Source organism: Cavia porcellus, unplaced genomic scaffold (assembly GCF_034190915.1).
Source record: "Cavia porcellus strain 051 isolate PalLab524CR breed Dunkin Hartley unplaced genomic scaffold, mCavPor4.1 scaffold_5, whole genome shotgun sequence".
Lineage (NCBI taxonomy): Eukaryota > Metazoa > Chordata > Mammalia > Rodentia > Caviidae > Cavia > Cavia porcellus.
Window position 1 is genome coordinate 105,463,105 of NW_026947488.1, and position 24,494 is coordinate 105,487,598.

Genomic DNA, 24,494 nt, shown 5'->3' on the forward strand with positions numbered 1-24,494 from the left:
TTTATCAGGCAAGCATTTGAACTGCTGAGCTAAATTCTCAGCCCAAAAGTTTTTGAAACTAACATAAAATTAAAAACCTATTTTTATACCAATAGTATCTATCATTCTAGTGAAATGGAGCTTATTTGGACTTGTGTCTTTCCAGAAGGGGCAGTTAGAAAAAAACAAAGGGAAAAAGATCTAGCATCATTATCACTTGAATATTGAACCCTATGTTTCTATGTAGGTTTATGTTAAAGAGACTTTTTCTTTCTTTCTTTCTTTCTTTCTCTCTCTCTCTCTCTCTCTCTCTCTCTCTCTCTCTCTCTCTCCCTCTCCCTCTCTCTCTTTCTTTTGTCTTTTTAAGATATGCTTTTTAAGAATTGCTATGCAGGGGCTGGGGATTTAGCTCAGCGGCATAAGCGCCTGCCTTGCAAGCAGGCAGTCGTGAGTTCGATCCCTGGTACCGATAAAAATGAAAAAGACAAAAAAGAAAATGGAAAAAAAAAAGAATTGCTATGCAATTCTGGCTGCCTCTAAGTTCACTTTGTAGCCCAGGCTCGTCTCCAACTTCCAACAATCTTCTGCCTCAGCTTCCCAATTGCTGATATTACAGGAAGGCATTACCATACCCAGCTCAACAAGGACTATTCTTAAATGATCTTCCCTGTAGTATGCAAGGAAACTTGCTTTCCTCTCAATAACCATTGGTGATTATCAGAACAGAGGACCCAGGAGAATATGGGCCATGGGAACGGGTAACAAACTAAGTTCAGATGCAACTATCATCACCAGCCCTTTGATCTTTCTGTAGCTTTGTTTTCATTCAGATGAAGAGAGACTAAAGGAAAAACAAACTCAATGCAACTAAGGAACAGCTAAGAATCATTCAACATGCCAGGCAAGGCAATATTTTCTTTCACTTGCCCTTCCTAAGGTATAGAGACAACTCTGCAACCTGGGTAGGGTCAATGCCTTGCAGGAAGGACCCACAGCAAGAAACTCCTGAAGCCATGATTAGAACACCCCAGAAATTTAAAATCTGAAGCCCAAATTGTTCCCATGTCACTATTTCCCTCTAGCAGAAGAATCACTGTTTATTGTCCAAAGACAATTCCCTTGTCTTTTGATTTTAAAAACATTTCACTAAAAGAATATTCAAAACAACACAATGAGAGAAAAGCATAACAACTCTTGTGTGTCCTGCATTCAACTTCCCAAATGTGCTGTGTTGGGAGCCGCAGCCCCGAACCCGGGCGCCTCACTTGGCGGACGTGAGGCCTGTAGTAAAGAGTAAAGCCTGAGGTAGATTACCCCTCCCATCGAGCACGTTAGTTTCCTGCTTACCGCGTAAGCAACCCGCTCAACAATATAGTCTGCCTGGCAACTGATGATGTTAGCCAATCAGCTTGCCTTGCTTACTTTAACATGATTGGACACTGTATCCGTATATATACTGGTGCCACCCCTGGGGGGGAAGAAGAAGCCCGGAAGTAGAAGCCCAGAAGGAGCCGCGGGGAGCGGACCAAAGGAGGCTTCGGCTGGGAGCGATCCCAGGGCAGGCTGTACGGAGAAGGAAAATAAAAGAAAAGGTTGTCCACTGCCAGACTTTGTCGTGTGTCCTTCCTGCCGGCCAGGAGCGACATCGACAGTGCTGCCCTGTTTTGCTTGCCTTTTTGTGGTCCAGAAATATTTAAAAATATACCCTCAACATTTTAACTGAACTTCAGAGTGTCTCCAACAAGTTACAATAAAAATATAACATTATCACATCTACAATTATCATTCTTTACTGTCACTGGATGTCTATTCCTCTTTGAAATTGCAGAGTGAGATGGAGAGTGTGTATGTGTGTGTGAGAGAGTGGGGGGAGGTGCTAGCGACCAAATCTGGGGATGTCCACATGCTGGGTGAGCACTCTATCACTGACCTATACCTTCAGCACCACTGATACCTTCAAAATGACTTCCTTCTAAAAATTAACTTGAATCAAGTATCAAACAAGAGCCAGGTACAAACAAATGCTAGTAATTCCAGCACTTGGGAGGCTGAGGCACGAGGACTGTCTTGAGTTCAAGGCCAGCTTGGACTGCATTGAGACTTTGTCTTAAAAGAATCAAGACCAACACATTACTCTAGCTGATATGCCTCAATGTTCAATAGCTCCTCCACCTCTCTTTTTTAAAATGATATCTGTATGTGAAAGAAATGAGGCCACTTTTTCTATAAATCTTTTCTTATTTTTAATTTAGTCTATATGTATGTACAAGTTAGACTATAAAATCAGTAAAACATATTTCTTTGTCTCCTTTACAACTTGTAAAGTACTATAGGCTTGACTAGGCTGGGACTCACCTTTTCTCAATGTTGTTTCAAGAATGTTCAGGTGATAGTGCCCACCCTCTACTGCACTGTCAGCAGGCATTTAACATTTAGTGGTCTTCTACTAGTAAGAGTAAAAATTGTTTCTACATTCTCTGTAATCTGAATTTCTACAAGTTATCAGATACCTTATATTGATGGAACTATGTAGGTTGTGATCAAGCTAACATGTTAATCAAGAACTGATGAGAGACAACTGGTTATCACTCATCAACCAGAGAAACACAGCAGAAATCCTTCCTCTGGTGTGTAAGAGAAGTCAAAGATCTGGCTAGACATGGGGAGAACTGACAATGAATGCAGTGTATTAAAAACAGAATCCTACATACCTATTATAGTTCTAAAAGACATTTTATACACCAGCACCAATCAATGTTTCTAAACAAAGAAAATTCTAGAGTTCTTAATTTGTAACATTACTTCACCAAAACTGTCTTGTAAATCTTTCAAATTTTACTTTTTAAGTACCTTAAGAATGGTACTGATCTCTAAACCAAAGGTTCCAAACTTTGGTTGCAAAGTAAATTTTCCTGAAAAACTTTTATCAAACTGAGATCTTGGTTTCACTCAATCAATTCTAATTTAGCTGGTCTATGATGGGAACCACATATACAATGTTTTTTTTTTTAAGTCTCAGAAGACCTGTAGTATGCAGCTATAATTGAGAATGACTTTTTAAACAAGAGTACAATGATAACTACTATTTACTAAATATATGTGTCTGGTGTAACTGCTAGGACTTTATTTGAATTAGTTTCATTCTCTATTTCATAAATGAGAAAATAGAAAAGTAAAGTGAATTGCCCAAGATCATACAATCAATTCATGGCAGAGTAAAGCCTTTATCTCAGGCTGTTTGGATCCAAAACCCATCTTCTTATTACACAGTCTCCTAAGCATGAATCATGCTTGTATTTTCTACTGTAAACAAAATGATCAATGGAAAACACAAAGGATAATTTCTTCCTTCTTTGTAGTACAGTAGCATCTTATGCAAAGGTACCAACACAAATGTACTAGAAGTGTAAATAGATAACCTTCCTTTTACAAAAGATTCAAATTTGAGATTTCTACACTTTCAATAATTTCTCACATACTGCCTCATGCAGCAGTTACTCAATGTTAAATATGAAACTGCTTTAGTTTTGAAACTTAAAGCAAAAATGTACTACAAATACACTTCTAATAAAATGTCCTACCTATTTCTGTTCTGCCAAGTCCAATTCCATTATAAATTCTCAAGTAATTAAAATGACAAGAATCAGAATCTTCAATGTTAACATCACCCAATTTGACCCGAATTCATTCTCCCATCTTGACATGGATCTCCCATTTGCAAACGGTACTGCTGGGATAGGTCTGAGGGTAGTTTATAGATGCAAGAGTTCCACTTTCAAGGCCTAGTACAGTGTGTCCGCATCCATCACCTAAAAAAAAAAAAGGTGGGGTGATAAACTGTTCTTTTGTTTTAAACTTCTGAGTAATCAAGATTTTTTAATGGTGATTTAAAAATATGCATGACCTCAGATATTTATACCACCAGTATATCTTTACAGAAAATAAAATGGCATAGCTCTTAGCATATCTAGTCACAATGGCCAAGAAAAATCAAGTCAGGTTCAAATAATGATTACTTATATAATTTATAATGTCAAAGACCTTTACAATCTGAACATATCTTAAAACCCAACTTAAAGAGTTACAAATATATAAATATCAAAATGGCCTAATATTTAAAACAATACCAATTTAAACTATTTAAAATAACTAATATAAAAATGTGAGTAGCTTCACTTTTTTTTTTAACAATCACCAGCTCCTAAAATCTCCTGTGAAGCAAGATTATTTCTTGATAACAGTTAACATATGATAAAAATTAGGCAAACTATTGATCCTATTACAGATTACAAATCATTCCTCTTGAAAGTAGTTGATTTTAGGGGCTGGGGATTTAGCTCAGCGGCATAAGCGCCTGCCTTGCAAGCAGGCAGTCATGAGTTCGATCCCTGGTACCAATAAAAACAAAAACAAAAACAAAAACAAAAAAAAAAAGACCAAAAAGAAAGTAGTTGATTTTTAAGTTTAAGTTTATATTCTACTGAAATTTGACTGTTTTGTTGTTCCTTCTCTATTTTCTTCCTATAGAATAGAGAAAATAATTAAAAGTTTAATAGCTTATTAAAGATAAAGAAAAATTACGTTTATATGATGGTTCTGACATTTGCTTCATTTATTTTTCAGCAAGTAAATACAAGAACTTAGATTACCAGCTTATTGTTTGTAAAAATGAAATATCTGCATCCCTCATTTTATTCACTGAGTATGCAGGAGGCATTGATTAAATGTTCATTTACAAGTTTCGGCTGTTGTTACAACTGTATTATTTAGCATTCATTAACAACACAATTCAAATGAATCACATCCTTTTAATAGGATGACTAATGTATGACTATGGGATTCATATGAATCCCTTTCTGACAGGATCACAAATATATACTTTTAAAATAGAAGTATTCTCTTCCTTAAAAGTTATTTATAATCATGTTATTGGAATAGTACAGTATTTACACAAAAACTGTATTAAATGTGATGCTGCTGAGTTTTAACCTCACTATGAACACAATTATAAGAGAAATTACTTGATTTATTACTTTTAAAAGTACTTATATCACTTATTAGAACAGATGAATTTTAAAAATTATACACATAAAAATTTTAACAAAAATGATACACCTAAAATTATATGCATAAAAATTATACACATAAAAATTTTACATAGTATCTAGTAAGTAGTAGATAATCAATATTAATGGTATGAATAAGGAAATGTTATGAAAAATTAATTCCAAACTACTACCAACTTTAATGAAGAAACAAATCATGTAACTCTTATGATAATACTTAGAAGTCATATCCCTAACTGACAAAGAATTTTTACCCTTGAGTTTGTATTAATATTCATCCCTGGTCTATTTTTTTTTTTAAATCAGAAATCAAACTCAGGACCTTGTGCTTGCCAGGCAAGCACTTATATTGTTGAGCTGTATCTCCAGCCACTCTCCTGGCCTACTTTTAAAGAGCAATACTAAATATATGTGTGCTTGCTAGAAGTGTTATAATCTTTAAAAACCACTGGATAAATGAAATAACTCAAAATATTAGTGTTTTCTTTAGTAAACAAAAGCTAAGGCTGCTTTTAGAGTAACCGAAATGTTTATCCATAAGTTTGCAACAACAGATTGTTTAATGCATCCCCCATAGCCAATTAGTCAACCCAAGGACATTTTAAAATGTGCTTTATGAAACAATACAAGTAGAGTGGTTAGAGTAATTTTAGATGTCTTTATGCTGTTTGATCTTGAATAAATATAATGTTTCTTGTCCTTTACACCATAAAGTATAAATTCTACATAAGTTAATAAACTGATAAAAACAGATCTTTTGCATACATGGTGATAAAGAAAACAATTAAAACAGAGCTGTCTTTCTTTAAGAATGGGGGGGGGGAGGAAGAGTCCACAAGGAATGTGCCAAGAATGTTCTAAAATATGTGACAGAGTTCAGAGCTTCCTAGTCTTGCAAGCAAGATGATAAACACTAAAAATCAAAGTTAAAAGTCAAGTATCTTGTCTACTGCTCTGGCCAAGTTTGAATACCTCCTATTTCAAAGAATACAGTATTTACTAAGTTCAACCTGACTACATAAATAGCATAATTGTCACCTACTGAGATGGACTAAATACTTAGAATAATCTGGTTCAAAAGAGAAGGTTGTGCTTTCACTAGACCAGCTGCTTTGAATGTCTGTTATTCTGGAGAAATACATTTTATATTGTGACCCTGTGGATTTCCACATGGTTATTCCTGACCCACTAATGACCTCCCACCTAGTCTGAAAAATACAAGACTCACAACATACAACTGAAAAATACGAAACTAACAACTCAAAGGCTAGAACATTAAATTCTCACATGAAGGAAAGACTTTGCCCTTTCAGTTCTAAAGTAGCAATACGTTCCCAGGTTATTTTTTACAGTTATTGTACCAAAATTCTTCAAATAAGATAAAATACTTAAAACTAAAAGCTGGAAAATATTCTTCGTCAATAAATAACACACAGCAGTGTTCCTCAAACAGGAGGTGGAGATCCCACAGAATGATCCTACCACTCACTTGGCAGTATCTAGAGACATTCTTAGTTGTCACAAATAGGGGGAGGCATGTTGCTGACATCTCATTGAAAAGGGTAAGAAGCTTCTAAAATATCTTAGTAAATGAATAGTCTCCAGAACAAAGAATAATGGGACCTGCATATAAATAGCGCTGAGTTTGGGAAGTGCTAACTTAGAGTCAAGGTTAGGAAATCTCAGGCTGAAAATCTGGTTTAGTTCATGGCTCAGTCTCATTTGGCCTACTAAGGATCAACGGAGAGAAAAGTTTTCTCCCAAAGGTCAGAAGGTATGGAAACGTTTTGTGCTCACACTTCCCAATTTTAAAATAAGTAAATAGAACACTTCATTTTTCTTTAAGTTAAAAAAGAAAAATAATCCTTATTAGTCTTCAAATTTCAAATGATTTTCTCCCAGCATCAAGAGCTTTTTTTTAAAAAAAAAAGGGTAAAATTAAACAGAACAAAACATCATAAGAAAACAATTAAGAAACACAGACTTCAAGACAAGACCACCAGAGACCTTCACTATCATATTGTCTCTTGGTTTCTTCCTAATAGTTGTCCATATCTTCACACACAGTGAATTCTTACTAAACAAAACAGTACTAAACTGATCAGAACAGGATAATGAAGGCATTATAGGTCTTCAAGACCAGACAATAGGGAGGTCAACAGTGGCTGCCATAATGTCTCTCGCTCTTTTCAAAATGGCTGTCCATATCTTTACATATGTTGAAATCAAACAAAAGAAAACAAACTAACACCACTCTAGACAGGAAATAAATGTTTTGCTAGATTTTATATCATGACACCATGGAATTAGCACTGGGTATCTTAGTGTCTCATTTTCTTCAGAGTATCTGTTCATTACATCATACATTATAGAATCTATTCTTGTAAACTGTTAGAAGTTCTACACATTCATGAATCTCTACACATATACCTATTCTTTCAAAACAAGATAACAACACAAGTTCCTAGAAAAACATGAAATGATAAAGACATATAAAACCACAATACTACAAAATTTACACATCTTGGATTTTATTACTCCTTAGTGCTTATTACTTTCTTTGGGGGGGGGGAAGAATACAGTCAAATATGGCAAAACAAAGCTGTCAGTCAATACCAAGGATAGACATAGCACATGGTGTAGAACAGAGTACAAGTTTATCAACAATGGTTATCAACGTTGTCCCTTGTTTCCTTAAAAAGAATTGTCTATCTCATTAGATATTATAAAGTAGGACAAAACAGTAGAGAACAAGACCAATAAAACTTAGGCATTGTAAACATTACAGGACTTCCAAAGAAGACAATAGTCAAACCAGAATGGGTATCTTAGTGAACCTTATTGTCTTCAAAGTAGTTGCCTATGTCTTCAAACTTGATACTATCATATAGAATGGAACAGAGTCTAATCAGTCAAAACATGATCATGGGAGTACTACAGGACTTCAAAACAAGTTAATAGGAAATCAAAAAGAGTTACTATTTATATATCCTAATTTTTTTTGAATTTTTTCTTTAATTAAGACAAACATAAGAAATGACTAAATAATTTTTTTTTGAAACAATAAGGGGGAGATTGAGATAAAACAGGACATAACAATATAACAATAGAGGTCACAGCATGACTGTTTCAACAACCTAGTACTTCACCACCTTATAACCTGACTTAATAGTAGTTACCATAGTGTCTTTTTCCTTGAAATATTTGGATAAAACTTCATATACTCTAGCTTCAAATATTTTCATATCAAGAAGCCCAGAATAAAGCCTTTCTAATTAATGAGTGAAAACTTTATAAGGCTTCAAGGCCACCTAATGGGGAATCATGATTACCACATATTTTTATATATTTGAATCATTATTTACATTAGGGAAACTATTCGGTATTCACACATGCGAGATTGATTTATTTCACTAATGAGTATGGTCTCAAGCTGCGCCCATTTATTGATAAATATCTCAATGTGATCCTTCTTTATAGCTGAATAATACTCCATTGTATAGAAATACCACAACTTTTTTATCCATTCCTCAGTTGATGGGCACTTGGGTTGTTTCCAAGATCTGGCGATTACAAATTGTGCTGCTATAAACATAGGTGCACATATATCACTGTGGTATGATGCTTTCAGTTCTTCTGGGAATATGCCTAGAAGTGGAATAGTTGGAATAAATGGGATTTCCAGTCCCAACTTTTTGAAAAATCTCCAGACAGATCTCCACAAAGGCTGTACCAGTCTACACTCCCACCAGCAGTGCAGGAGAGTTCCTTTTTCCCCACAGCCTCTCCAGCATTTGTTGTCGGTTTTCTTGATCTTGGCCATTCTTTGTTGTAAAAAAGAGAGGGAAAAAAAAAAAAGAAAAAGAGCTCTAATGGATATAACAGCAAGTGTGTTTGGGGGTGTTAAATAGCTGACTTTATCAATGTTTTTGGAACATTGAACACAGCTGTTTGCAGTCTCCCTGTTTGAATGTCCACCTTGTGTTCTTTGATACTGTGATTTGAGGAACTATTTTCAAGAAGATAGTGTGTAATCTACTAGCAGGTGATTTCTTACTGTTATGTTTTTTTGTTTTGTTTTGTTTTGTTTTTTTTGTAGTTCTGTATTGCGTGTACCCTTACGCTGCTTTGGTTTGTTTTGTGTTTTTCTCTTTTTCCTCTTAAATAAAAAATAAAATAAAATAAAATAAAACCACAATACTAGGTGATCTTATAGTAGTTATTATGATATCTCTTGTTATTTTCAATAGAATTGTGTATATCATCAGGCATAATATAACTGAACAGCACTACCTAGCAATGTTAATAAAAACAAAACATTGGAAACATTATAGGACTTCAAAGGCAGTTAATAATCAAACCAGGATGGATATTCTATCACATCTTGTCATCTTCAGAGTAATTGCCTCTGTTCTTAGACTTGATACTATCAAGCCTACCAAATTCAAATAAAATCAGTCAAGACAAAACAGCAGTCTAACAAACCAGATTCAAATAAGAGCAGTCACAGGAAGACAGCGTAAGTAATACAGGGATTCAAGTTAAGTTAACAGGAAATTAAGGATAGTTACCATAGTATATCCTATTGCTTTGGGATAGCTGTCTGTGCCCTCAAATCTAGTATGAGTAGACAGACTGGAACAGAATAAAATCAAACTAAACAGAGTGATAAGATTAATGTGGCTTTTAAATCCTGATACACTATTAACAATGTCCTCTGCCTTCCATTTTTAGACAATGCATCAAGCGTTTTTAACATAGGGAGAAAAGGGTATCAATAGGATCTGAAAAATTGATTAGTGTTCAGTGCTTGGAAGAATAATCATCTGTGACAAGGACACACTACCTACTTTTACTTACCATATTAAGGTAAGAAGTGACAAAAAAACTATTACAAGTGGGAAACTAACTTCCAAAATAGATGTCAAAGGTCTAGTTCTTACTCTCCCCAACCACCCCAACATGCCATCTCCTTTCCCAACCACATCTTCACCACCATCCCTGTCAACTAATCTACCTTCTGTTCCTCCCTTACATGGATTCCACTCGTGTATAACTAATCATAAATGATAGAAAGCTCTTGGTGTAATTTTTGAATTGTACTTTTATTCAGTGTAGAAAAATAGAAAAAAAAACACTGAAAGTTGATCTTAGTGCTCCTTTGTTCAGATGCAGATTTACCTAGGGGATTACTCATAGAATACATGTTCACTTCCCTTGAAGAGATGTGTTAAGCCATATATGAATTTTGATACTTTTCCAGGAAAAAAATGCAATGATATTTAAAATTACTTAGCCCTAGAGAAAACAGAAAGAACATTAAATACATTCAAATGCCAATCAAATAATACAACATGAAATGCAAACCTATTATATTTTACCTAAATTGCAAATTAAGTATTTTTAGGATAATGTTCTAATGATGATTACATGTGCCTCTCTAGCCACATTCATATTTTAGTAATACTATTACCAAGAAAGATATATTACAGATTTTTAATCATATGAACTCTGAGAGTGGCAAAAATACTTCCTTTCACAGCAGCCAACACAAATGCAGGAAGCTTATAAAAATATGTTGAAAAAGAAGAGCAATGTATCTTTCATCATAATTGCAGAGAGCCTGAATCTTGTTTTTATCACTGTGACCTATTGAGTCTGCCAGTATCCTCTAAATAAGTACTATTTCTAGATCTTGTAATACATCTGTGAGATCCTACAATAAAATAAAAAAGGTGAAATATTTAGGAATAAAAGTTCAAAAACATGAGGCTGCAACCGTTAACTACTACATGCAATTTCACTGGATACAGTGAAGTTATTGGTATATTATCTACTGCTGTGAATTATAAGGCAGAAGTTCTTCAACTGTGAGGTTTCTTAATTTGTGTCACTGCATATCTCAAACATGTAATCAAACTAGTACTTTAATTTCACTTAATGTCCCCTTTGTCACTTTTAATTTTCCTTTTACTGAAGTTAATTTTATCTGAAATTATGATGCAGTTGTTTTAGTTTACTTCTGATTAGCAGTCACATGGCATATCATTCTCTAGCCCTGTTATTTTTTTTTTTTTTGTTGTGGTAGTAGTGATAAAATATACAACCCAGAAATTTTGTTTTTTTAAAATAGATTTTAATTTTTTTAAATTTTACTTCAAAGAGGATAGAATTAAACAGAAAAAAGCAGATCAGAAGAACACAATGTAAGACACACAGATCTTAAAGCAAGACAACAGGAGATCATCAATGTCTATCTTACTGTCTCTTATTTTCTTCTGAATAGTTGTCCATATCTTCATACACAATGAACTCATACAAAACAAAATAGTATTAAACTGATCAGAACAGGATGATGAAGGTATTTTAGGCTTTCAAAACCAGATCATAGGGAAATCAACAATGGCTGCCATAGTGTCTCTCATTCTCTTCAAAATAGCTATCCATACCTTCATATATGTTGAAATTGAACAATATAAAACAGACTGAAACCACTCTGAACAATGAATAATAGTAATGCTGGATTTCACAGCAGGACACTATGGAATCAGCACCGGGTACCTTAGTGTCTCTTTTTCTTCAAAGTAGCTGTTCATTTCACCAGGCATTATATAATCGATTCCCATAAAATTTTTAGGAGAAGTTTTATGCATGTATGAGTCTCTACACTTATACCTTTTCTTTTCTGTATTAGAGGGGGAAAAAAACAAATTCCTAGAAAAACACAAAACAAAAATTAACAATAGCAAAGAGGCCAAAACACTGATAATCTAAACTTTCAAAACAAGGTAGTAGGAGCATAACTGAGGTTGCTGTTTTACATAATGATAAGAGTTTCTCAGATCACCATACAATAACATGCAATATTGTTTCATTCCTAGGAATGTTAACTATTTTGTTCCAGTAACTTATAGAATTTGCAGCACAATCATCTTAGCTATACTGTGTGTTTATATAATTATAGATTTTTTTCTTTTTCCTCATTTTCCCTGAGATATTATTTTCCCCCTTTAAGTAGATTTTTATCCTTTCACTGTATTTATTGAGTTTTTTATATCTTACATAAGATATTCCCATTTCTTGCACTAGGGAGACAATATAGTATATACAGATGTGAGTTTGATTCATTTCACTTATGAGTTTGGTCTCCAGTTATATTCATTTACTCATAAGTATCTCAATGTGATCACTCTTTATAGCTGAGTAGTACTCCATTGAATAAAAAAACTACATCATTTTTATCCATTGCTCAGTTGATGGGCATTTAGGTTGTTTCCAAGATCTAGCTATTATAAACTATGCTCCTATAAACATAGATGCACATGTAACACTGTGGTATGTTGTTTTCAGTTCTTCTGGGAATATGCCCAGAAGTGGGATAGCTGGGTCAAATGGGATTTCCAATCCCAGCCTTTTGAGGAATCTCCAGACTGACCTCCACAGTGCTTGCACCAGTCTACACTCCAATCAACGGTGCAGAAGAGTTCCTTTTTCCTGGTAGCCCTCCAGCATTTGTTGTTGGAGTTTTCTTTATCCTGGCCATCCTTTATGTAGTGATATGGAACCTTAGTGTTGTTTAATTTGCATTTCTCTGATGACCAATGATGCTGAACATTTTTTCATGTATTTATTTGCCATTTGTTATTTCTTCATCTGAGCACTGTGTGTTCATTTCAGATGCCTATTTTTAGAAAAGGTCTTTGAATTTTGAGAACCTGACTTTTTAATTATTTGTACATTCTAGACAGAAGTCCTTTGTCTGAGAGACAGTTCACTAAGATTTTTTTCCAATTTGTGGGGTTTTTTTTTTCACTATGCTGGAGATTTCTTTCAACATGTAAAAACTGTTTAATAAGGGGCTGGGTATTTGGCTCAACAGCAGAAGCATCTGACTTGCAAGCACACAGTTGTGAGTTCGAGCCCTGGTCCCAATTAAGGGAAAAAAAAAAAAAAAACTCTGGCCTGGGGATTTAGCTCTGCGGCACTAAGCGCCTTCTTGCAAGCATGTGGTCAGGAAATCAATCCCTGGTACCAATAAAAAAAAAAAAAAGGAAAGACAACAACAAAATAAAACCTCTTTAATAGGATGTGATTCCAGTTATTGATTCTATGAAGTATTTCGTGTGTGCTTTGATACTTGTGGTTGAGTTTGTTCGTAGTTCTATCTTTTAATGTACTCCATTGATCTTCAGGTCTGTTTTTATTCTAGTACCATGCTGAATTTATTACAGAAGCTTTGTAATAACTTCAACTCAGGGATTATGACTACATGAGCCCAAGCCTCCTACCTTGTCTCTGTTGCTTAGAATTGCCTTTTGCTGTTCTAGGTCTCTTCTGGTTCCAGATAAATTTTAGGAGTGATTCCTCTTGATCTGTGAGGTATGCTAGTGGTATTTTAATTAGGATTGCATTAAAATGTATAACAATTTTGGGAGAATGGCCATTTTCACAATGTTTACTCTTCCTATCCATGAACAAGGGATGTCTGTCCATTTTCTGAGGTCCTCTTGGATTTCTTTTTTCAGGGTGCTACAATTTTCCCTGAATAGATCTTTTACTTCTTTTGTTAGATTGATTCGTAAGAATTTCACATTTGTGTATGCTACTGTGAAGGATATGGCTTCTCTTATTTCTCTCTCAATGATTTCTGTTGTTAGTGTATAGGAATGCTATTGCTTTGTGAGTATTGACTTTGTATCCAGCTGCATTGCTGATTTTATTTATTATACCTAGGTGTCTTTCCATGGGGCTTTGGGGGGTCCTCTATGTAGAGTATCATGTCATCTACAAATAATGTTAATTTAGCTTCATCTTGTCCTATGCTTTTTCCTTTTCTCTCTCTTGTCTAATTGCTCTGGCTAGTATTTCCAACACTGTGTTGAACAGGAGTGGTGATAATGAAAATTCATGTCTTGATCCCAATTTTAAGTTAAAGGTTTTCAGCTTTTAGCCACTTAATATGATGTTGGCTGTTGGCTATGTCATAGATGGCTAAATATACATAATGACATGCATTCATCTTATAGTACTATAAGGAGGAGTTTCACTGCCCTAAGTATCCCAGGATTTACCTATATAAACCCACCACCATGAAGATTTTTTAATTTATTTATTTTCTTTTTTTTTCATCCACAGTTCTCCTCTGTCCAGAATTTGAGAAAGAATTGCTACATAGTCAGACTGACCTTGAACTCACTATGCAACTTAGGATGGCCTCAAACTCACAATGATTCTCCTGGCTCTGTTTCCCGAGTGCTGAGATTACATGTGTGTACCATCACACCTGTCTCATTTTTTTTAAGGGCTTGTTTGCTCCTTTCTTTTACTTATTTTTGCTCAGGATACAAGCTAGACATGTATTTAGAGTCAAAAAAGTCAATGTAGCAACTTTTAGGCAAGTAAATTGCTCCTATCTTCCGTGATTTTTTAAGCCAAAATTCATCTCTGCACATGCAGTAATTCATAAAATTCAATTACAGGAAGGAAAGCAATATATAAATCCTCAACCCTTACCAAGCACATACACTACCTATCTAGCTCATAATGGTTAAACAAATTGGAGTCATGGAACAAACTGAAATGCCCTATTTGCCACTATGACCCTGAGAAGGTTATCTATTCTTGCTAAGCCTCGATTTTGCCATCTGTAAAAGTGAGACACTAATAATTCAAACTTCAAACAGTAAGAATTAAACAAAATACTATATGAAAACAACTGACAGCAAGAGCCTAAGTCTTACTAATACGATCAACAAATATATATAGGCACTATTTCCATAATGTTACAACACCACCACTAAAACAAGACCTGAGAAGCTTGTTCAACATATGCCAATCCCGCTTAATCTGGCTATAACTTGACTAAAGCTAAACAACCTCTCTATTTTATAAAATTTATCTCCACTCTAAAGCTAATGTCTAATGCCTTATAAATAATGTAAATTTATGACAAAGTAATTGCTACTGGTCACCTCAGCTCCAATTCAGTATCTCATTCTCAGAGCCACAACTCTGAGATAAAGCTGTAAGACTTACTTTAGCCATTTTAGAAATTATTCTCACTTCTGCATATTACATCTCACTTGGGCCAGGCACTTAGCCATGCAGCTCTTACAGCCACTGTATACTTTCTGTGAACCTGACTTCTCTACTTCTCTATTAAGATCATCTTGCCCTCATTTCTCTTCCTACCCATCCTGGATCTCATGCCCATTCCAACTATCTACATTCTACCTGATACTTTTGCTTCCTAGGTACTGTGTACCACTTGAGCATCTGCCTGGGAAACTCTCCATCTAGATTTAACAATGATCTCTCTCTGCAAAGGAACTGAGCACTACTGAGTAAACACAAAATAACAATCACAAGACACACAGATAGGTATCACTAGAAAGTAACAGGTTCCAGTCTAAGGTGGGCACTCAGTATTCTCTTAATTAATGGCTCATAAAGCGAAGCCAACATTAGTTTTATCAAGGGCTATTTCAAGGTTTTCAGGTCTTCATCTCCACTTCCACAGATTGTAGCAAGTACAGGTACGTCAGAAAATGTTTTTAAAACTTGGAAACAGTAACAAAGTTCAAATATCACTCAGGGCAAAAGCCACCCAAAGATTATAGGGCAAATCTATTTGTCCAACTTGCTATTTATCACTGATTAAAGATCCCAATATTGGTTACATGCTAAATCATAGATTACTATCTCATAGAGATTCATACAATTTTTGTAGAGTTGAAAAACCAACCAAGATTACAGTTTCCACCTTGATGGCCATGAATTAGTTCTGGCCACCTAACCTAGTAGTCATATCATAATAAACACATACTTTTTCTCCTGTGGTCTAGTTTTACCATTTTACTGATTCCTTCTTTAATGAAAAAGCTGATATCTGATCTGCCCATTTTATATTTGCTTGACAATTGTAACTGTTCTTTTTTGGCAAATTATACCCTATAATGAAGGCATTTAGTAGATCCTTCGATTTGTACTTTAATAAACTTTAACAATAACAGCAGCAATTTAAAAATCACATATGGCTGGGGGTATAGCTCAGCAGTGTGTTCAAGAATGCACAAGGTTCTGGGTTCAAGCCCCAATACTGAAGCACACACACACCCCTTATTCTTGTATCTGGTAGCCTCTGTCATCTGCCATCTCTCTCACTTTGCTTTACTTTTACAAAGACTATTCTAGTTGCCTACACTTTGTTTAACTTCTTTGCCTCTCATTCTAACTTCAGTGTACTACAGTTTAGCTCAGGACTACGGTGAGTTCAGTGGTGACTTCCAAACAGATAATCTTCAAATCCTATCATCTGGAACCTATGAATATCATCTCACACTTGGAAATATGCTTTTGCTGATCATAATAGGTTAAAATGATATATTGGTTAGGTTAGTCCATAATCAAATGATTGATATTTTAGCACTAGGAGAAAAATACGAAGACAGATACTGCAAAAACTCATGTAAGCACAGAAGCAAAGATTAGATTGATACATCCACAGGAAAGGTACAGAATGCATGTACCAGGAGCTAGGAAAAGGCAAGATCCTCCCCTAACCTTCAGAGAAAGAGCAAACCCAGCTGACATTTTAACATCAGAATTCTATCCTCCCTGTGAGGCAACAAACTTTTGTTTTAATAACTTTGAGCTATTTTGTTGCAGCTCAAGGAAACTACTATGGAGACTCTCTCCTTTCCCACTAAAAATACTTGCTAAATTTAGCAGTCATTTTCTAAACTACCAAAAGCCAATGGACACTTTTCTATCTTTATCTTCCACAATCTTTCCATGGTATTTGACATTGCTAGCCTTCTCTCCTTATTTCTGTGTCTTCCTTATTGAAGTTCTCCCTCCAAATCTTAGTTTTTATTTGAACTATCTGCAACTTCACAGATGCCTTAACTGTGACCTTCTTCCTACTACTGATGGTGCAGTTCTTAAGTATTCTCACCCATTCTGTGCATATTTATGTGGGTAATCTCATCTGCATCTGACTTCAGTTACCATCAAATGCAGAAAGCTCCAAGGCCCCAATCTCTCAAATTGTTATTTACTGAAAATTAACCTTTTGCTCAGAAGTTTCACAGCATTCCAAGTATTCAATGAATTTCCACTTACCATGCTCTATGCTAGATGAGAGACAATACTGAAAATGACCAGCAAAGTTCATGTTTGTATAGAGTTTATAGTAATTACAGACATAGTAAATCCAAAAATGATGACTAAGTTATGGATGATTTATATATTGTGCATGGATGCTTCTGTGTGCAAATTTTAAAGAGTAGTTAGGAAAAATTCTAGTGTATGAGATAAGTGCTGAGGAGGAAAACAAAGAGGACTTCAAGAAAAAAAAATATGGTCATTAAGTGTGACTCTTTCAGTCTCCTTAATACTTCTGAATTTAGTCCCTGTGAACAAGAAAGCCCTCGTACAATTCTCTAATAGGTGTCCCACCCTTTGTTCTCTCCCTTTAACCCACTGTCCATACTCACTGTTATTTTACTTAAATACCAGGAGAGATACACGGTCCCTTATTTGAAAGTTCCTCAACTGCTTTCCACTGATACAATGAAGCTCAGGTCTTCAGTCAGGTCACACACAGCCTATTATATTCCAGCCCTTGATTCCCACTCAAGTCTCAACTCCTGACTTCTCATACAACGTTTCCACTCTAGCTGTGGAACTATGAATGACACTCCTCACACACTTCACCTCTGTGCCACTGCACATGCTATTCTACTTGGTGAAAACAATGCTCATCCTCCTTTCACCAACAAGCAATTATCTGCTAATGTTACTCTGTATAAAACCTTTCTGAAGCTCATCTTTCTCATCCCATCATAATCTCTTTATTGGATATGTTTAATTATGCATATTTATGCCACTTTCCCTCACTGACCTATAGTTATTTTGGGAAAGCAACCCATTCTATTCACCCTTATAGTTATCCACACATAAATAAAACATAACTCTTACCTCATAGATGTTCAATTTAAAAATAAATCAAGAGCAACAGGCACCCTAGGGAGAGAACAAGTCAGCGTCTCCTGAGATCCAGCCATGTTGGAACTTGGGAGCTGAGCAAGAAAGCAAAGAGCCCTCCTTCTAGGTAGGCGTCAGCAAGAACGATCAGCAGAAGTGCCAGTGTAAGAACAAGTCAGTGTCTCCCGTGAGCTCCCACACCCACCCCACTTCATTAGCATCTGGATGATGTGGAGGACAGCTGGAGTCCATAGCAACTAAGCACATAGAGCAACTCTTGTTGGGTTGATTATGCTGACCTGGGGCCCTGAGGAGCACTTCTTGGGAGGATGATCGTATGCATTACAGCAAATATGAGAGATTTCCTTCTACCATCTCTTTGAAAACAAATATTGTTTTCATTGTTTTGCTTTGTCCTGATTAATTGTTTTGCTCTATATAATATTCTATCCCAATAGGTTTTATAATGTTCTGTTTTTAGTTTGAGTTTGCTATACCTGATTGAACAGACAACTACTGTGAAGATAACAAGACACACTATGGTACCTATTATCACTATCCCACTATCCTGCTCTGAAGTTCTGTTTCACTGCATTGTCTTGATTGGCTTTGTTCTTTCTCATTTTGTTGTATTTTACCTCATTCAAATTAAAAAATAATAAAATTAAGAATCAAAATAAATCAAGTATTGAATTGTGCTGGGCAAGAAACATATTTGAAAGGCTTTAGAATCATTCAGCTTTTTAAAGCTTGGAATTTTAACCTCTTTAACTTATCCTTCCCTTCAATATATGGACCTTAAAACAATAAGGAAAATCCCAGTGTTTCTTCAATTAGAGCTTCAAGCCTTATAGACTGCAGATAGCCATGATTCTTCTCATGTAGACAAGCAAAGAAAGTGAGAAAAACTAGGCCGCCTACTTGGTTTCTGAAGCCCAGCTGCAACCTAACCATAACCCTGCTTTCCCCGTAAGCTGAAACTGATCCTCCTCTCCTCTACAAACTACCTCAGAGTCTCTGCAACACACTGCTCCTTCTACATTAAGGGGACTTGAATTCATGCTAGCTATAACCTCAAGAGTCCTAAGATACTCTTCCTCAACCCATTCACCAGAATGTCTCCCTCACAATCAGCTTGTACAATGCAGAGTAATCAGAAACAAGGGCCTGTCAGGAGGAAAGATAACCGCCAAACAAAATGAACAAAAACAGCTGAAATATACCAAAAGTCATCAAGCTGAGCAAAAGTAAAAAAGGTAAAGAGCAAAGGTAAAAAAATGAGAGGCAAAGGCAAAAATAAGATGTAGGTGGCATGCTAGTTAGCTTTCCATTGCTGGGACAAAATACAGCTTAAAGGCGGAGAGGTTTCTTTCAGTTCCAGTTTGAGAGGTTTCTGTCCACGGTCAGCGGGCTCCAAGACAGAAACATCATGGCAGAGGAAAGCTGTTCACATCATGGATTTGGAAAGCAGAGATCCAGACCCAGTGAACAATCCTTGCTACATGGATTGCTACATCCTTGCTACTACATGATCTGACTTCTCTCATTGAGCCACAACAAAATCTCCCACAACAGTAACTGGGTTGGGACTAAGGCGCAAAAGATAGAAAAATGCATTTCAGACAGATGTAAACCTACAATCCCAGGGCTCAGAAGGCTGCAGCAGGAGGATCATTCCAAATTGGAGTTGGAGGCCAGCCTGGGCTACTTAGTAAGATCAAGGTGAAAAGCAAGTCCCAAAGTGTCCAAAAAAACAGAATCTCAGTAGAAAACAAACACTTTAAAATTAAAGAGATTTTAACTGCAGAGTAGGGAAAAGTAGAACAATATTTTCATTTCATAGACTGACTCACCCACTGAATAAAAAATTTACTGGCTTACATGAACAGTTTTGAAGATTCTTCTCAGTACATTCTAAAGAGTTTAGTTATAGATTTAAAAACATTTAGAGTGGTTATATGGATCTTAATTTCAATATAGCTAGTTTTTAAACCTTGTATGCCTGAAGCAAAAGCCTCCATATTTTCAAAGGTCAGTAAGATTAAAAAAAAAAGCTAAGGAAGACTAAAACACCCAGATTTTTCAGACCAAAAAACCCAAATAAACAAAAAAATCTGACAATTTAAATGACAGTTTCAGTAAATACAGGACTGCCACAGATTAAACAAGAAATTCATCATCTGACAAATATCTACAGTGTGCCAAAAAGTAAAAAAAAAAAAAAAAATTACAGTACAGATAAAAGTCTCTTGAAAGTGTATCACTGAAAAAAGCAGATATATATGGGGCTGGGGGCTCAGCAGCATAAGCACCTGGCCTTGCAAGCAGGCTGTCGTGAGTTCGATCCCCAGTACCAGTAAAAAGAAAAAAAAAAAAAAGCAGAGATATAAACTCTCTGGAAAGTAAAGTACTGGAAAGAGAGAGAGAGAGAGGAGAGAGAGAGAGAGAGAGAGAGAGAGAGAGAGAGAGAGAGAGAGATGTATAAAAGCCAGTGGCAATGTGTGCTTATTTCCAGTGCAGAGTGAAAGCATTATAGCAGTGTAGGCCACTCTCAAACAACATTTCTATTTCCTGAAGGAGGGGCCTCCAGGACACAGTGGAAGACAAGGTTCCAGAAGAAAGGAAAAAAAAAATAGGAAGCAAACTCATATTATGCCAGGATAAGGGACGAGATAACAGCTCAGCTCTATACAGTACGAGTCAAAATGCTGTTGCTGACTAGTCATCCCATCTGAGACCTGATGGGATAGAATTTATCTATGCACAGATCTGTCTGGCTCTAACACGGTGCCACATGACTTTCTCCAGTAACTTCACTATCCAGAACCCAAGGAAGCAGACAATGGACACTATCACAGAGGCCCAAGTTTGAAGTTTACCGAGAGAGAAAGTAGGAACACTGTCCAAATGATGAGGTTAAGTGCCTGAGATTGAAGAGGCAATAAACATAGAGATGGAAAGATGAACTAGGTAAAAGAACTATGCAAAGATGATGTCATATCTAATCTCTCATACAAATCCTTCCATCAGCCCCACACTGGGCCCCATGACAACATGGCCCTCATCAGCTTCTCTAGCTTTTGTTTTTCATTACTTTCCTGTTACCACACTACTGAATTTACCTATTCCATTCCATAGAATAATAAAGTGGTTTTGGACTAAGGCACACTGGATTTAAGTGTCAGTCATGGTAAGTTCTAAGGTCTACTACCATTTTTAAATACATAACTCATCTCTGTTTAGAACTCCTGCAAGTTGGAACCAAATCTGTATGAATCAGCACATTTTTATACAATGAATCTCATTCAATATATGAGTGAAAATTGTGCTTCCTTTTCCTTACAGAGAAACCAAGGGGAATGGAGATAGCAACTACGAGAAGAAAATCAGGGGCTCTTTTATAGTACTGGAGATGGCTATTTCTGTACCCAAATGAAAGACAGCATAGTGCAAAGAAGTGCACTGAACTTGTTGGCACTGATTTAGGTCGTTACTGTTCTTAAGGAGGACTACGTGGGGAGAGCAGAGTGTGCTCAGGAGCCTGTTTTTACTCTGAGCTCTTACTTAAACAAGGACTCTTCTGGTACTCAAGAAAGAAAAAAAAATGTGGTCTAATTCCTGTAAGAGAAGATCTGAGGAAAAACTGGGCAGATCATTTGGCCCTCAGCAAACAATCTGTAAGGTTCAAGAGTCCTCTAAAGCCCAGTCTCTTAAACGGGACCAACGCTTGCAGGGATTTGGCAATAACCAATCATAGGAAGCATATCCAAGTGGCTGATACCAAACAATACACTCAGGGCAAGGGATTCATTTCAGAAGGAGGGTTCTTAATATATATATTCTGAATGACAGATACCATGGTAAATATTACAAGTTAAAAATTGAACATAACTTTCTACATTGATAAGAACATATACTTAAAATACAGTGCTGAAAGTACTAGGTGAAGAGGAGAATGTAGCTATCGGTTAGAGAACTCTTAATACAGGTGATAAAGCCCCACAAGGGTTTTTAAAAGTATTTAGGAGTTTATTAAAATGAGAAGGAAAATAATTAGAAGCATTCTCAGTAGAGGAATTTGCATCTGGAGACACAGCTGTACAGGGAACAAGGTAAATCGGCAAGTATTCTTCATCTTAATTGCCAATTTGTATGGATTAAGAGGCACCTAAAACAATAGTGAGTGTGTGTGTGACAGTGTTTCAGAGGGTGACATGAGGAACAGAAATCCGAGCGAGGAGACCTGCCCTCTATGTGGCAGCACCCCAAGTAACGTGGGGATTTGAATGGAATAAAAGAGGAAGATGCACAAAGACACACCTGTTCTCTGTTTCTCCACTCCTCACTGCGATGAGGTGGACAGCTGTGCTCTGCCACAGCCTTCTCCAATGAAGGTTCTATCCTGTGATTGGCCTAAGAACAATGCAGCCAACTAACCATGGACTGAAATTTCTGAAACTTTAGGCCAAAATAAATCCTCTTTTTAAGTTTTCTCAGTGACAGAAATATGACCAACACAACACGAAATTATACATTAGAAGAATAAAAAGTACCTAAGCCTAATGCCTGAACTATATAAAACATAAAGGGCATCGGTATGAGATTAGGACAGAGTAAAACAAAGGGTCAGGCTGTAAAAAAATTACACATACAATATTTAAAGGAGCTTAAGTTGTGTATTACTGATAAAGAGATCCCACTATGGTACCAACTATGAAGAGCAATTCCCCAGTACAGTATATGGTACCATGCCAGTCTACAGTAACCAACCTACAATTATTTGTCTGATAACTGGAAAGGGACACAGGGCACAGGGGTCAAGGAACCAACAGTGGGCCAGGACCAGAGGCTGAGAGGCTTGAAAACACAGTCATAGGGCAATTTGCCACACTTTCATACTTTCTGGACTCCCCCTCTACTTAGTATTGATCTCTTCAAGTGTCTGCAAGCTTCCTGGATTAGAAACATACCAATTCTTCAAAGCTTCCTCACCTAAAATTATTTATCAGTAAAGATTCTCCTGCTTCCCAGGCATTATGAGTTTTCCCTCCCTTAATGACCTATATACTGCGTATTTCCCCTTGGTTGTTATTTTATACATATATTCCTACCTGGACAAAACTACTTCCTTAAGGACACTACAGATTCTCTGAAGACAGTGGCTTTGTCTTTTGTCTTCACTCAATGTCCCAGGGTTGATACGTATGCACACTCTCCTAAGAGTTCTAGGTTACTATCTCTCCATTCTGATAGTTTGTAATGACCAAACAGTAAAAAGTACCAATACCTTATACTTTTTAATCTCAAACAATTCCATTTTAATTAGAAAATTACATGTATTCTACTCCACAAAAGCTTTGCAGGGAATTCTGGGTCACTCCCCTTGACTGAATTTGTATACTGGAATCTTCCAATCATTCAAGTGATCAGATAGTTAATTATTCTTTCCATTATATACATTTACAAGTCCAGATTTATTTGGAATGTAATACTTTAATGGTCTTGGGAGATCACCCATGCTCGCATCTGTATCATCTATATTGGCATTCATTAAATAATTATTTTATTTGAATGCATTTCCTGTCTTCATTTCATTTAACTCAAAATTATATTGAAAAATAATGACCTAGAAAGAACATATGTCAATAAACTAACACTTTTTACTGAAAATGCTTTATCAAAGATCCAGTCCAGGACAAATTTAAAATGAAATGAAATTAAAAAATGTAATTGCAGTTCTAAATGATACAGTAATTACTTTATAACAAGTCCTTTGAGATGAAATTTTATGTATTGAATTTTTTAAAATGCTGTATATTTTAAGTATTTTTTATTTGTGCAAATTAGACTATAAATGAGTTTTAACATGGACTCAAAGTAACACAACATTATTAAAACTAAAACTTTGCGACACCCTTCTGAACTACCAATGGGTCATAGATGAAAGTTTAAAAATTTAGACAGTTTCTACAATTAAACAGTAATTCCAATACAACAAACTGGAAATTATGGGATGCAATGAAAGCAGTCCTAGAAGAGAAGTTGACAGCAGTGAATGCCCACATCAGAAAACCAGAATGAGTTCAAAATAAACAACCTAGTGTTCAACCTTAAGCTTCTACCAAAAGGTCAAGTCAAGTCCAAAGCTAGTAAGAAGGGGGAAATTACTAGCATCCGAGCATAAATCAATAAATGGACACTAAGAAAACAATAAATTAATAAATCATGGTTGGTTCTTTGAAAAAATAGATAAAAACTGACAGACCCTTATCAAAACTTTATCAAAAAGAAGACTTGCATCCATGCAATGAGAAATAAAAAAGGTGATACCAGCACAGATCCTGCAGAAATCCAGATCATCAATATCTACTTCAAGAACCTATATTCTAAAAAAGAAACTATATTCTAATAAGATAGAAAGCACAGAAGAAATGAACAAATTCCTAGATACATTTGAATTAT

General features: G+C 35.8%; 1 long non-coding RNA gene across 1 annotated transcript in view; it reads right to left on the minus strand.

The window, feature by feature from the left end:
• Window positions 1-243: 243 nt before the first annotated feature.
• LOC100726696 (uncharacterized) overlaps window positions 244-24,494 on the minus strand; it is a 136,207-nt gene continuing 111,956 nt past the window's right edge. The window contains exon 7 of the long non-coding RNA XR_010047705.1: window positions 244-3,788. This is a non-coding gene — a long non-coding RNA (uncharacterized LOC100726696). The remainder of the gene's footprint in view (window positions 3,789-24,494) is intronic.